At 37.8% G+C, this 14,208-nt stretch overlaps 1 protein-coding gene across 1 annotated transcript in view; it reads right to left on the reverse strand.

Moving 5' to 3' along the window:
- LOC117213768 (torso-like protein) overlaps window positions 1-1,573 on the reverse strand; it is a 34,162-nt gene extending 32,589 nt beyond the window's left edge. The window contains exon 1 of the mRNA XM_033459399.1: window positions 791-1,573. The gene's annotated coding sequence lies outside the window, so the exon portion shown is untranslated. The remainder of the gene's footprint in view (window positions 1-790) is intronic.
- Between the last annotated feature and the right edge of the window lie 12,635 nt (window positions 1,574-14,208).

Raw genomic sequence — 14,208 nt, forward strand, 5'->3', positions numbered from 1 at the left:
TCCTTATTTGAATAAGATACTCGTGCTCAATTGAATTTTCATGAAAACGACCGAACATTGGATACGTTTCAAGAGCCGACCTTACCCCGATGCTAAAAGCAACAAGGTGCACGAAAGATGGATCAGGACATGAGTATGAAATAAAAAGATACGAAACCCTCAAATTCTCATTCATGGCGCCGCAGAGACGACTGGGTATCTGATGACCAAACTATTTATGTGACGGTAACAACGAACTCTCATAAAGCAAAGGAGCTTTAATTAAATTTCCCACCTACCTGTTAAGAAATAATCAGCCTCATGAAAAAAATATTTCCATGAATGATATTATTCTATAGCCTATATAATGATCAGGGTCATCTTGCACAATTCTACTAACATTACGAAACTAACGAAAGAAGCCAGAAGAAGTTCCAAATTACAACTATTAATAAGTATCCTTGTATGACATTAACATTGTTTGGTAATAACGCTAACGAAATTTCACAAGTCAGATTGGCAAATTATAAATTCATTATTCCATTTGATGAAAAATGATCAGATTGTAAAAAAGATGTCTACAATAATTTCTAACCTGTCAATCTACTAATACATATTATGTATTGTAATTGATAAATTATTATGCAAGAAGAGATCCTGGTCTCGACATTATCCGTCGATATTATCGCGCATCGACTTACTTCGATTACTTCGACCGAGCAGTCAAGTTTCCCCTTACAAAATATTGACGTCAAATCGATAAAACTGCAACACCTGCATAGACTTAAAAACGAGCAATTGATAGGCTCACCTGGATGTCTTAAGGATTCTCCATCTCTCTTTGTTCGCAGTTACTCTTCCAATCTTGCCGCAACTATGTAGATCCACCAACAGAACGTATCAGCATTTCTTTCGAGACTCGTCGTTTCTCACTACTAAATCACCACTGTGGTTCTTTCAGACACACTCCTCGTGCACTTTGAGTTATTCTATCTCGTACCAAGTGACAAACATCCGCTTAACCTTACTTTGATAATATATTACATCAACGATCAAACTTGATCACTCAATGTCACTCAGTCTCCAATTAAATTCAAACCAATTACCACTTACTTTCTTCAAATTCATACATGCAATTTGTTAGAAATATTAATAGTTTGTGCGCGGATAAGACGTTGTCATTGCGCAGAATCGTACCGGCAGTTTACGCGGTCTTTTATTTCCCGCGCGTTGAATCGATCGTCGTGAATGCGACCATCGATCGATGTTGCGAATCTTTGAGGACAATCGATCGATAAAAAACGAGATCACCAGTCTCTCTCTCTCTCTCTCTCTCTCGCTCTCTCTCTCTTTCTCTCTATCTATCTGTCTATCTATCTGTCTTTTTCGTGTTCTGATCCTGAACGATGTATTCTCACGTGTGGCGTGTCTTTCCGTTCGTTCTTCTTGTCACGTTGGGAATCGCCGCGTTCACCACCGACAACGATCGATCGATCGATCACGATCGACACCGTTCTCCGTTGACGATCCCGACGTACCACGATCTCACCGTGAGCAGCGAGCCTTCGCGACTGCGGCCGCTATTTCGTATCTACTCGCTGTGAGCGAACGATCACCGGTGAATGCGCGCGCGCGCCTGTGTATAGTAAGTGCCTTGCTAACTGGCCGGAATTCTGCCTTGCCAGCTGACCATAGCTATCCCTGCCATCTCTTAGAAGGGACTTCGTATAGCAGAGCATTGTATCGTGGATTTGTTAAAAAAGTAAATCGTCAATTTTAAGATAAGAATTAATTCTAAAAGTACAGCATTTATTAATATGAGGATGTTATACTTGCTGCATAAAATGACACATATTTCTTAACTAGTCATAATAGAAAATACGACCATTTTTGAATATAGAAAGTATTTGTACAGCGTTCAAATATATAAAGTTTGATATCATTTGATAGTACATAATATTCTTTCAAATGACTAAAAAAGATTTAATACCATGAAAATGAAAGAGCTGATAAAAAAAATATTTCGTTGGAAAATGAGGATATATGTCAATACAACGGTATTAGTATGGAATGCTGAAAGAAAGAAATTCTTATCTGTTAAGTGATTGAGCAATTGGTAATTTCTTACTTTAAGCTTTCTATCTGATAACCACTTGCTGAAAGATTTACTTTTCTTCGTTTTCATAATTTCCTTAATTTTCTATTTCTTTCATTTCGCTTGTCCCAAGTTCTAACATTCAACTCTTCACATACAATTCTGACTTCATAATCTCCGTAGTATTATTAATACTATATAGTATTAGATTAAATCTAATATCACTCACAATATCTTTATCGTCTTTCACGTCGACATAGAATCCTTGCTTTTAAGCGTTGCATGTCTTAAGCCTTGTATCAATTAACGAAATTCGTTTCCAACTTGCGGTCAGTTAACAAGGCACTACTGCATACAACATCCTGCATACATAAAACGATAATAAATGATCGTTCACGCACACATTGATCACTAAGTGGACTAGTTGGGATAACGTGGAGGGAAGGAATGAAGGTTCCAGTCTCGCGATGGGTGGTAAACGACAGATAAGATGCATCCTCGTCTTTTTTCCTTTTTTCGATTCTTGTCTGAATAATACGGATCCTTAGGTGGCACAGAATCGTACGTGTCCTTAGTGGCTTCTATTTTGTGTCGCTTGGACGCTGCACCGCAGGGAAGAACGAGTTTTATAGCAGGTGGAAAATCTGTGTCCATCGTCGATTTATGTCGAAGGTGAGGATGAAAATAAGAGGGACAAGACGCGTTATTTATGGCCGTCTGGTCGGAAAAACATACGAGGAAAACGGACTGATTACATAAAACCAGAAAAGAGGGATACATAAACGTCATTATGGGCATAAATATGCAACTTGTAGATGCTTCAGGATATTATGCGTTTGAGTGTAACGAATAAACGCGATTGAGTTTGTGTGTTTATGACACGTTTCCTTTTACAGTCAGAGATACACGCTAGATAGTGGATAATGATGGAATTTAATCCATATTGATATTCATGTTTATATTCAAGGAAAAGGAGATTTTAATTAGAGGATCGGATAAGCGAGATTCAAGGATAACGTGTTTTATATTTTACTGATGGCCAATTCATTTATGATAATTGATCGATTTTCAAGATTAAAATGTATGAAATGTTTGTGACGTTAAACGGCAGATGTATGACTAAGATTCGAGTATGTTAAGATCGTTTCCTATTACGCATTCAAGGTGTCTGTATCGACAAAAGGATAATATCGAAGGTAAGTATCGCGTAAGACAATAAAAGCTCGAATACGTTTCGTTATATTTTATATAAAAGCTTTTACGGTATATAAACGAAATGCCAGATCTTCACCTGATATAAAATCGAAATAATTTTCTATTATCTCACAGTAATATATCCAGAAAGTATGTATTATTCCAAAAAAAATTGTACAAAATTTCAATGAAGATAATTTATTAACTTTTATAAGTCGATAGATTGTTTATATTTATTTTCAGAAGAAAACAACGCAGCTTGCGTTTCGCTTATGTTACACATCGATTGAATATGAAAACTAAATACAAATAGAAGAAAAATGTATTTGCAAAGCATTTTGAGCCGATAACGCGTTGAAAGAGTGTTACCGTAGCAATCGAGGTGACACAAAAACGATGTAAATATGCACACGACAAAACAGGGAATAAGAAATGTGGTAATCGTTTCACTTTTGAAACTTCATCGAGTCTGTTGCAAGACAACGTTGGTAAACGATCTCGTATTTCATAACCAGCCGATCTGATTTTCCCCATTATGCGTAAGCTTCTTTCTTACGATAGCTCCTCTTCCTGTCGTTTCTTTGATAACAATGAAGCCTAATTCGCGGCACCTTCGGCCCTTATTTCCGCTCTCACGTTCATTCTAAATGGAATCAACGATCTTTTCATCTAGTCACCTCCTCGCTAGTTTGCTGCTCGTTTAGACAATTGACTTGAGAAAGGATACTGCAGCTCGTTTTGACGTCTAGCGATTATTTTCTAGTAAGTTTAATAATTGACTCCGATTTTTATACGAGATATATAGGAAATATTAAGTTCACAGAGAGTTCGTCGATATTATTAATAGAAATCAGTTTATATATTAATTTTCCTAACGCTCGAATCGCAAGTTACCTTGTTTATTCAACTCTTCCTATCAAAAGTTAATTTTTCCGAGAAAATTTGTCGTTCCAACATTTCGTGGTGAATTACATAAGCGCGCAAATAATCGGTGAAAGGTATTCCTATTCTGTTGACAACAGAAGTCTCGTCGAGACAGTTAATTATGTCAATCTTTCTGATTGTGAAAGTATCTACGTCTATGTAATCAGGAAGATCTCAATGCGCGAGAAATCCATTCTGACAACTGATATATTCCAAGTATTCGGGAATTTCAATACTCAGATAAAGACTGTAATCTTTATGCAAGTGCCTTAAAAATTACTACGGCGAAACATTGTATTAACATTTTACGGTAAACAAAACCTACTTACCGATGCAGAAATTCAAGACCATATCGAAATTTTAGTTATAATTGTATCTCATTACAGTGCTAATAAAATTTCGAATATTTTATATAGTACACAACGCACGTTCAGAGTTTCTACAAGTATCCAAACCTCTTTCGTGAGTCATTGTTCGTACACTATACAATTCAACCTTAAAACCATTTCTCGAGAACTTCATCGAAATTCCTCCACTTGCAAGGCAGTCCCGTGGAGCGTATTTTTATTTGTATGCGGCATTGTGATGCGAGGAAAGTTCAATTTATTGGCCAAAAATAGCTGACACACTCGGATTCCTTACACGAGCCACAATGCCCGATACACGTATCTAATTAAGATGCGCATAGCAGTGAGATACGCCCACGCTCGAGGCCTATCTCGCCTCTATAAACGCCCTATGTATTCCGAGCATCCAACGATCGCGACCTTGAAGAATACTAACGACCCATCCAACAACACGTACACCAGCTGCAATTCTTCCGGCAGTTGGCTGTTGTGTCGGCGTCATCGTTCCTTACAATTTCTACGATATAATCGGTTTATAAAGCGAACAAGCGAAAAGCCGACACGTTTCTGTAAATATCATCTGATTTCGCAATGGCCAGCCAACATTTCGAGCGTGAAAGTTCTGATACCGCGACCAGCCGGAAAAGAAATGACTATGGATATCGTGCGAATTAACTGGGTGGTTCGGTGCAAAGGAACACGTTTAATCGAGTTGAATAACGTTGAATAACGACGTTACGTGATCCTCAGACTGTTTTTCGTTTCCCTTTTTCCCACTGTGTCTTTGGAGCTTGGTGCAGCATCTTATGCTTTTGTGGGATACTTCGCGTTTCAAGATATACGAGGCTTTGCGTTGAATTTCTTGTAATTTATGACGTTTACGAAGGATATAAAACGATACAAATCTATCGTCGAGAATAGATCGGGTATTAATTAATTGTAATTTGCTACAGTTCGTGTTTAATTCAATTTTGAACAACTTTTATCGCGTACAATTAGAAATTGAGAACAACGAGCAAGCGAAATTTTCTCTTGTAATTTGTCCGGAAATATTAACTTATTAAAGATCGTGGTATTTTCAATGAACCGTTCTTATTCAATATGAGTGTAATCCATAATTCATTTTATAAGATCATTATTAAAATATCATTTGAAACAAGGTTACTTGTTAGCATAATCTATAAAGTTGCATATAATAATGTTCTCAAGATATAGCGTTCGTTTGAAATCAAAGGATTATATAAAAGCCTATTACAAAGGCCAATATCTATTATCCAGTCAATCACTATATAATCACTATATAGAGTTTCGATTAAATACTTCGATTAATTCTTTTTCCTGTGCGATTCAGTGTCAAGAAATTGTCGGTTTATTTAAATTTTTGATAATTTCGAAAGATATACGATCAAGCCAAGTACATGTGCATGTATATCGAAGAACGTGCTAAATACACGAAACATTGCATCTTACTCTTCTTCCGCGATTTCATCACGTACCTATGCGAAAGCTTGTAATACCGCGTCATCAATTACTATCGAAGAAAAATTATCGAACGAAAAACGGTCATTAAACTGAAATTATATCTCCTATGAACATCAAATATTTCATCTTGTCTTTCACTCGTATATGATAGTAATCAGTAATAACCGCGAAGACGTTACTTGAAAAGCTGTATTACCAGATTAACAGCATACCTAACAGCAGTCACAAAAAGGAACACTGCTTAGCAAGAGACCTGCACGCTATTAGAGATCCAGCATGGAATCTCACGTCGAAGTAAAATATTTCATATTGTTCCTCTTCTTCGTCTTTATTACATTAACGATGTGTTCTAATATTTACGAGGAAACGGATCGTTTATGGAAGGCACGTTAATTTTATCTTGTGAAATATTTCTTATTCGTCTACGGTTCCGTCGTTATTGGATTACTTTGGAGAAGAAAAAATTATGCAGCAAAAAATTTGAGGATTAAGGACTTAACAAAGAAATATCTCAGGTTGCTCCTTTTCCTTCGTTTCATTATTACTGAATTAAAAATTCGCTTAAGATCCGCAAGAAAGTATTTGCTGTTTCGTAGAATAGTATGGAAGAACAGATTATTCAATAACAAAGAAGATACACGAAATAAAATGTATAAGAAGATACATAAAATACAATAAAAATATATTCGACGTTTCCCCTCTTGTTTGTCGTTATAATAAAAATTATTCGGTAAAAAAATTCGCAGAGTATCGACGACACAACGAAGAAATCTTCCTTCGTGATACCATCACCTAAACATTGGCAACCGGACCGGCTGCGGTGCTAGTTCAAGAAGTTAGCTGGCCACTGGAAGAGAAATGACCAGTCGGTGAAACGAGGCAAGGGTGAAGGTCACATTAGTCACGAGCAGCCGCGTCTCAGCACGATACACCATCAGGCAGGTTATTCACAGACATATGTTTCAGGCTTTTAAACAAAGACGATCGCGTTGCTGATGGAAACAATTTAACTATACTCGATCTTATCCATGGAATCGGCAATGATCTGGTTATGTCCTGGCGTGGGACGGGATTTCGTTGCCACGTTTCGAAAGGAGTCTTCCACTTCACTTCGTGTGGCTTTGTGAAAGTGAATTCGGCCCTTTTGCCGAGCAACCGGTGTGAAATAAGGCCGGGCCGGTTTAATGCTAATATGTATATATTATGCGAAATGCATTAGCAATTTGGCAGAGAATGTACCAAGAAAGTGTACGTTTAAACGTAAAAATTGAAATTGGTGTATACACTTACTATACGTATGTACTGGTTTACAATTCTTATTGCTTAAGATCATAAATGTAAATGTTATAATTTCTTAAGATAATTTTTGCCATTATCAAACAACCCACGAGATAAATAGCAATTTACGATTAACGAGAATTAACAATTGATTTATAGTTAAATATATATATATAGTTTGTAGTTGAAATAATTTATAGTTTGCCAAATATTCAGAATAACGAAAGACACCTGTTTAATCGCAAAATCAAATGGAAAGATAATATTGAATTTTAAAATTACTCTTCCGCAAAATACGACTTATCATATTTTTCACGTATGGTTTTCGATTAATAACATTTCGAGAACATCTCTGAATGTGCTTGAAATTTCGTTTTTCTTGATGTGTAACAGTGACGCGAAAGCGCCGCATCTTTTGCCAGACTATCGATGTAATCCGAAGGAACCGGTTGCGCGAGCATCGGTAAGAGAGTGCATTCGCGGCCTTGAAATCGAATGTTATCACAAATGCAGTCTTCTAACATCATCGCTTGAGCGTGCTTCTCACGCTACAACGTTCAATGACGCGCAAGTATGCAGACGACGATCGTCGACGTGGCTTTCGTAATAAATTGAAAGTCTATGATCGATTAGGCACTCGCTGCACGAGGTAACTCGATTAATGTCACCTTTTAATCGGTTTCACCTTGTCGCATAGGTGTTACCTCATACAATTTGGAGACAAGCGTTAGACCTTACTTTTATCATCGAGTATGGCTCGACTGGATCTTGTCTTTGCGAAGCACGTACTAATCGAGGAGTTCTATAATTAAATAATACATATGCAAGACGCTTTTATAGTGGCGTAACACGTTTCATATTCTTTTGCTTTTTCCGTAGAACTTCTTGCAGGTTGATGGAATGTAAGAATGTGTTAATATGCAATAAGCTTATGTATAAGGGTTAAGTGACTCTGGAAAAGGAAAATGGTTAATATTGAATACTTATTGGTATTTAAGTGGAAATATAAATCATAATGTAACATCAAATGTTAGTGTAAATTGTTAATGTAAAGATATGTAATGACGCTTTAGAAAGTAAATTCAAAATTGCAGTAGACCTAAGCCTGGAAATTGTATTTAACAGTTATTTCTTCTTTCGCATACAAAAGCAGTAAGAAGAAAAAATAGCGAAGTGGAAAGATTAATAAATTAGTAGTATTAGTAGAAAGATAATTGTTACATCGGCTACCTAGGAATACTTGATAATCCTTATCTATCCTTTCTCTTTATCTATACCATCTACTTTATTCATAGTTTGATACGTAAAATTTAGTTTTAATTCCAACCGCTACTGATATTCTAATCTTATTCTTTGCTGCATCGGTAACGTTGGGAATGACATTAAAATAACCATTAGAATAAAATGCATATCAGGTGAGCATACTTGTATAGCATTTTCTACTTTATCAACTGTAACTAAGACAACAATATATTACCATCGGATATAAATTTACCAAAATTCATTTCCATATCGGTCGATCTAAATTTCCTCTTCCTGAAATTATAAAGCACGTTCAATTTTTGTTCACTATCTATATAAGTCATCTTTATTTTTTAATATCACTGTTATACATTATGACATCATTTATCAAACCAAAAAATAATTGGACACGTGAAAACCATCGCTTACCAGATTCCATAAAGGTAGTTCCACTAATTTAATACAGTTTGTCTCTATCTCACAATACTATACTGATGCTTTGAGTAATCGAAGTAAGGTTAAAAAAATAATTATATAAGTCTATCTATCTATCATCACCATTATCATCTACTAAACATCTGACTAACTTTTCACTCAAGGAAGATTCTGTAGACTAAACAATGAACCTATTACGCATAAGTTACGCACGTTCGCGTTTATATTTCAGCATCGAACGGTATTAAGGAACCATGACGAAGTAAAACGAGTATGAATGAAAATTTCGACGGGCGTATAATAAAGTGGTTTTCGCTTCTCGAAGTTCCGACGAGGGGTCGTCCCGTGCATAATTCTGGACACGGACCTCGTGTAAAACACGCGTGTGCACAAAGGCTGCCATGTTCAAGTGACACAACAGAAAAACCGATTACACGGACGAGAGAGAAAGTGAGAGAGTTGATTTCCCCCGAAAAATAAGGAGGAGGAAAATGAGCTAGAAGGCGAGAGGAGTCGCGTCGCCGCAGCTGCCCGTGGCGAATCCGTTTTTAGCCCCGCGTTGGGGTTGCAGGAATCCCCTGGATCTAGCGCAGTCCATCATCCTCGTCGACGACTTGTCAACTCCATTAAGTTATGAGCAGGCATGTGCGAATATTTCGACAGTTTTCATCTTCTCCGTCCTCGAACTCGGAATTCGATTCGCTGTTTGCACGCCAACGAATTGATGTCTTGAGCGGCTGAAATGAGGTTAGAAAAACGTATAGAGTTATTATCTGCTGAAATCAGGTAAGAAAGATAAACATATAGAGTTGTTATTATTAGTTAATATATTGGCACACTATTTTTAGAGTTTTTGATATATATTTGTGATAACTTGAAAAATACGTGTGTTAACAATAGTTTGTTTATATTTAAATAGAAAATAGAAAATTTGTGAGAAGACGAGAGGGTGATCAGATTAAAAGTAACTTTTATTCTAACTATCACACCAGAATCCTTGTGTACAATAATTTACCAACTAATAATATTAGCAAACTGACAAGTTATAGGTTATAAATTATAGACTTCTTCTTTGAAGTTTTATAAGTTTTTTGTTATATAATTCTTGCAAAATTTCGTTAACTTTATTACTAGATTCGTTAATCTTACGCAAGAATATTTATCAAATGATAAATACCTTGCAAGTTATAACTTGTAAAATTTCATTAAAGTCATTAGTTCGATCGTGCAAAAGGAACCAAGTATCCAAATACCTAAAAACCAAGTACCAAATCTATCATATCCAATCTAATTGGAGAATTCAAAATTCGGTACCAAAGGCCAAGGAACTAGCCAAAAGATTTCAATTTTCCAATCTGCGGACAAACAACTGAACAGAGAACAAATAAGGGAGGACGAAAAACAAAGACATATCAAAAAACGGGGGAAAAAGGGCGAAAGGGGGAGTCTTCCCCCATTCTATAACGTGGAGTGCACGGTAAAGGAAGGGAGTAAATATCATTACGTGGCTGCGGCGCGATTCGATTAAAACGCTATTCACGTGTATCTAGCCGAGGTCCGCATAAACCTCGAATATAAACTGGCCGATAGTAAAGCGGCGTAACGTAATTCTGGCCGGGCTGAAAAGCGGCGGGGTGTTCGTACAAAAGGAGAAGGGCTGCTGCTGCTGCGGTGGTGGGCCAGAACGTGACGCAGCGTGACTCGTTTACTCGCTACGCTGGCACAATGCGTTCGTCAGTGGCGTAACATACCATGTACATATATACAGGGTGTTTCAGAACTACTAGTCCATTATGTGAGGGCTGATAAGAGCAGTTGTAAATAACATTTTTTGCCTGATAAACGTATGTACATATATATATACATACAACGTGGTTTTAAGTTTTAATAACGAAGTTTCAAGAGCGCAGGTTTTGAGCATTTGCCAATGAGCAATCCACTTTATAACTTTATGGATCGTTTTCATGATGTTTCAGTGAAATCTGAAATAGGAAATTGTGTATGTATTGTTTCATATGTAAAGTATGCTGTTCCCTATTTTGTCCCTTAAATATCGGTAAAATTTATAGTTTTGCAGTATTTCATACCAAATATTCGTGAATTGACAATTTTAACACTGCTGGAAACCTTTTAACTACTTACTACTCTACTTTGTGGCGGCACTCAACAGCAAATACCACCACTGGACACTAACTAGAGTCGAACGACGGCAGCGTAGTGGTTAGCGCCTTAGATTACGAACGTTCGGAACCCGGGTTCAAATCCCGGCGACCGGAGTCTCTCTGATTTTTCTTCTATCACGGACAACACTATTTACACCTTAACTTTCTATTCTCTCATCACATTTGGAAAAGTACTGTAACAAAATGCAAGAACAGAATATTCTTATTCTTCATATATCATCAAACAATAATCCGTTTCTTACTTCACACTTAACAACTGCTCATTCCAAACAGGTCATGCTCGTTACCGAACGTATCAACTCATATCCATAACGCGCGTGTATAGCTGTTGTTCCTAAGAAAGTAAAGCAATATCAATTGCATATTCCTTAGACAAAAATATTCCTATATTCTCAATCCTTACCATTACCAATCTAATTGACCTATAATTCTGAGACACCGCATATATATACGAAGACACGTGCACACAGGGATCGGGCATTGAGGCAACTATCCAACGAGAACGGTAGCTGGTGCAAGATGCATTCGTAGTCGGTCCCGTATTCATCTTGCGCGTTGCACTCGGCCGAATCCTCGTCTGGCGAGCGCGGTAACCGCGCGTGTATTCAGTTTTCTACCAGGCATTAACGCGCCGGGCCTCCGTGCTCCCATGAAACTGATTGATTACGCGCGCTCTCCGCTCCATCGCCGCGCCGATACCGCGCGCTCGTTTCATGCGCGCCGCTGAAAGAGAAGCCGATGGATGCCTTTTCAAGCGCGCGCGATCTTGCCCACTTTTACCAACCTCCTCCTCTCACCATTCAGATTCCCTTTCTCTTTCCTACTCTTGTCTTTGATGTTTAATACACTGCCGCCAAGCTGCCCTCTTTCGACATTACGCATCTACTTACTACTTTGTTGCGATTCTCTCGCGGAACGTTTCTCGTTTCACGCTATTTGTTGCACTAGATATTGCGAGGTTACCGTCAGATGTTTATAGGCTAGGAATTTATGAGAGTTCCGCTGGACAAATTGAATTCGAAACTTTGTTCAAAACGTTAGAAACGTGGCTTAATATTAGTCTTTCCTCTCGTGATTTCTTACCATAACGTTCTATATTCTTTTGGAAGGATAGCTAACTTTTGGAAAAACAGCAGCTTCTTGCACAATGATACAGAATAGTCGTGTAATTCGTTCCTTCGTTTGTTTTATTGCAAAGTTTGTTAATGTATGAAAGTATTATACCTGTGCAAGAGGACTCAATTAATCATGGTAATCAAAATTTAATGAATATATTCAATTTGGAAATAACATTACCTTGAAAAATATCATATAAGTTGATCTATAATCGAATAAACACTTGTGCGCACTGAAATACGAACATTTCAGAGATATGGACACTTTTTTGATTCTTAAAAACTTCCCACTGTCGTGCCATAATATATTTTCGTGCAGAGTGCAGCAAATGCTCGAAACGGGTCGTTGATTTTCTGCGATCGTGCTATGGGCGGTAAATAAATAAGACGCGAATATTGTCAACTCCCGTGGTACATATTTCATAAGGGCAGGGACGAGCAAGTCCTGAATTTCTGATTATATTAACGTAACCAGAATCAATTCTTTGCGATGCCCGTTACCCCTCGGTCGACTGTATTATACGATTACAATTAGTAGCACCCCCTGCGTATTCCCTGATTACATCAGAAACGAACCTCCAGAGGCTGCACAATTGGGTAGTTATCGATATTGGGGTACAGGATGTTTTGTTCGCGGGGAGTTAAACGTTATGACTTTTTCCTCGTTACGCCAACTTGCGTGATCTAGGATATTTTAGCGACGTACTGGCAAAGAAGGAATCAAAGCTGAAAATTTGATAACGTGCATATGTATACATAGTTGAACATTTATTACTCGGAAATCTCTATAAGGTAACAATTTTGTTCAAATTAATTCATTTCGCTAAAATTAAATAAAAGTTACTTTAACTCGAGTTATTTGCCATAGGTCCAGATACATTATTTTACATCCGTACCTCGAGTTTGGAATAGCCAGGTCTCTACACGCTGCTGCCCCTGCGACTAGAAGTGCACCTATAGCTATGTGTCACAGCATGTGAGAAACCAATTATTCTTCCAACCGTTGGGATTGTCTCAAATAAAATAAGACGTTGCGAGCGGTATTCCTAGCTCGTCGCTGTTCGACTATGTGTACATTCATGGAAGGTAACCGTTTTTCATTAGTCGAATGAATAACTGTCGTTATCTAGATATACTTAAGATAAATACATTAAAATAAATTTATATAATATAATACATAAAATAAATGTATTACTGTGACCTGTCGACGTCCTGTTGATACCGATACGTCACATTACAAAGTAAGTAATTCCAACCCAGAAAATCACCTTATAAACGCCAGACAGCTAATAAAGCTGCACTAACCGCAGGCCCCTCTTACGCTGACAATTTGCTAAAAAATGCCATCTCACTCAGCTGCGCAGGTAAGTAAACAACTAACCGGAAAAATCCCCAAATACCAATAGAGAAGAATAGCCGGGGAAATAGCAAACTGGAGTAGAGGATATAATTTATGGACAATCGCAGGATCGACTCGATGTTATTTCTCTGCGGAAACAGCGACGACATCTTCATTCAAGGAGCCACTAGCTTCGAGAGAGCTATGGTGCCGATTCATCGTGTGCACAATTCGTCTCGTTCCTATTCACTCGCACGAAAAACGGAGTCAATGGGCCGTCGTCCTTGTGTTCGTTCCGGCTCCAGGCTTATTATTATGGCCCGAATTATTTCGGCAATAGCGGCCAGTAGCTACAGGTGCACCCGTTCATGGATACGTCGTTCGGGACACATTCAGCGACATTCGGTCATTGAGAAGAGAAGTTTTTGCCGATGACGAATCGTAGGAAGCGACCGATTCTCTGGGGAGGAAGCGTAAAAAGGATCTGCCGGCATTCAACGATCCGTTCGTCCAGAACGGCCGACTCCCATCGATGGAAAGCATCCTGGTTCTCCTTTTACATCGAATAATCGAGCAACGGTGTAATTGTGAAGTT

This window comes from Bombus bifarius, unplaced genomic scaffold, assembly GCF_011952205.1.
Source record: "Bombus bifarius isolate JDL3187 unplaced genomic scaffold, Bbif_JDL3187 scf7180000009125, whole genome shotgun sequence".
Lineage (NCBI taxonomy): Eukaryota > Metazoa > Arthropoda > Insecta > Hymenoptera > Apidae > Bombus > Bombus bifarius.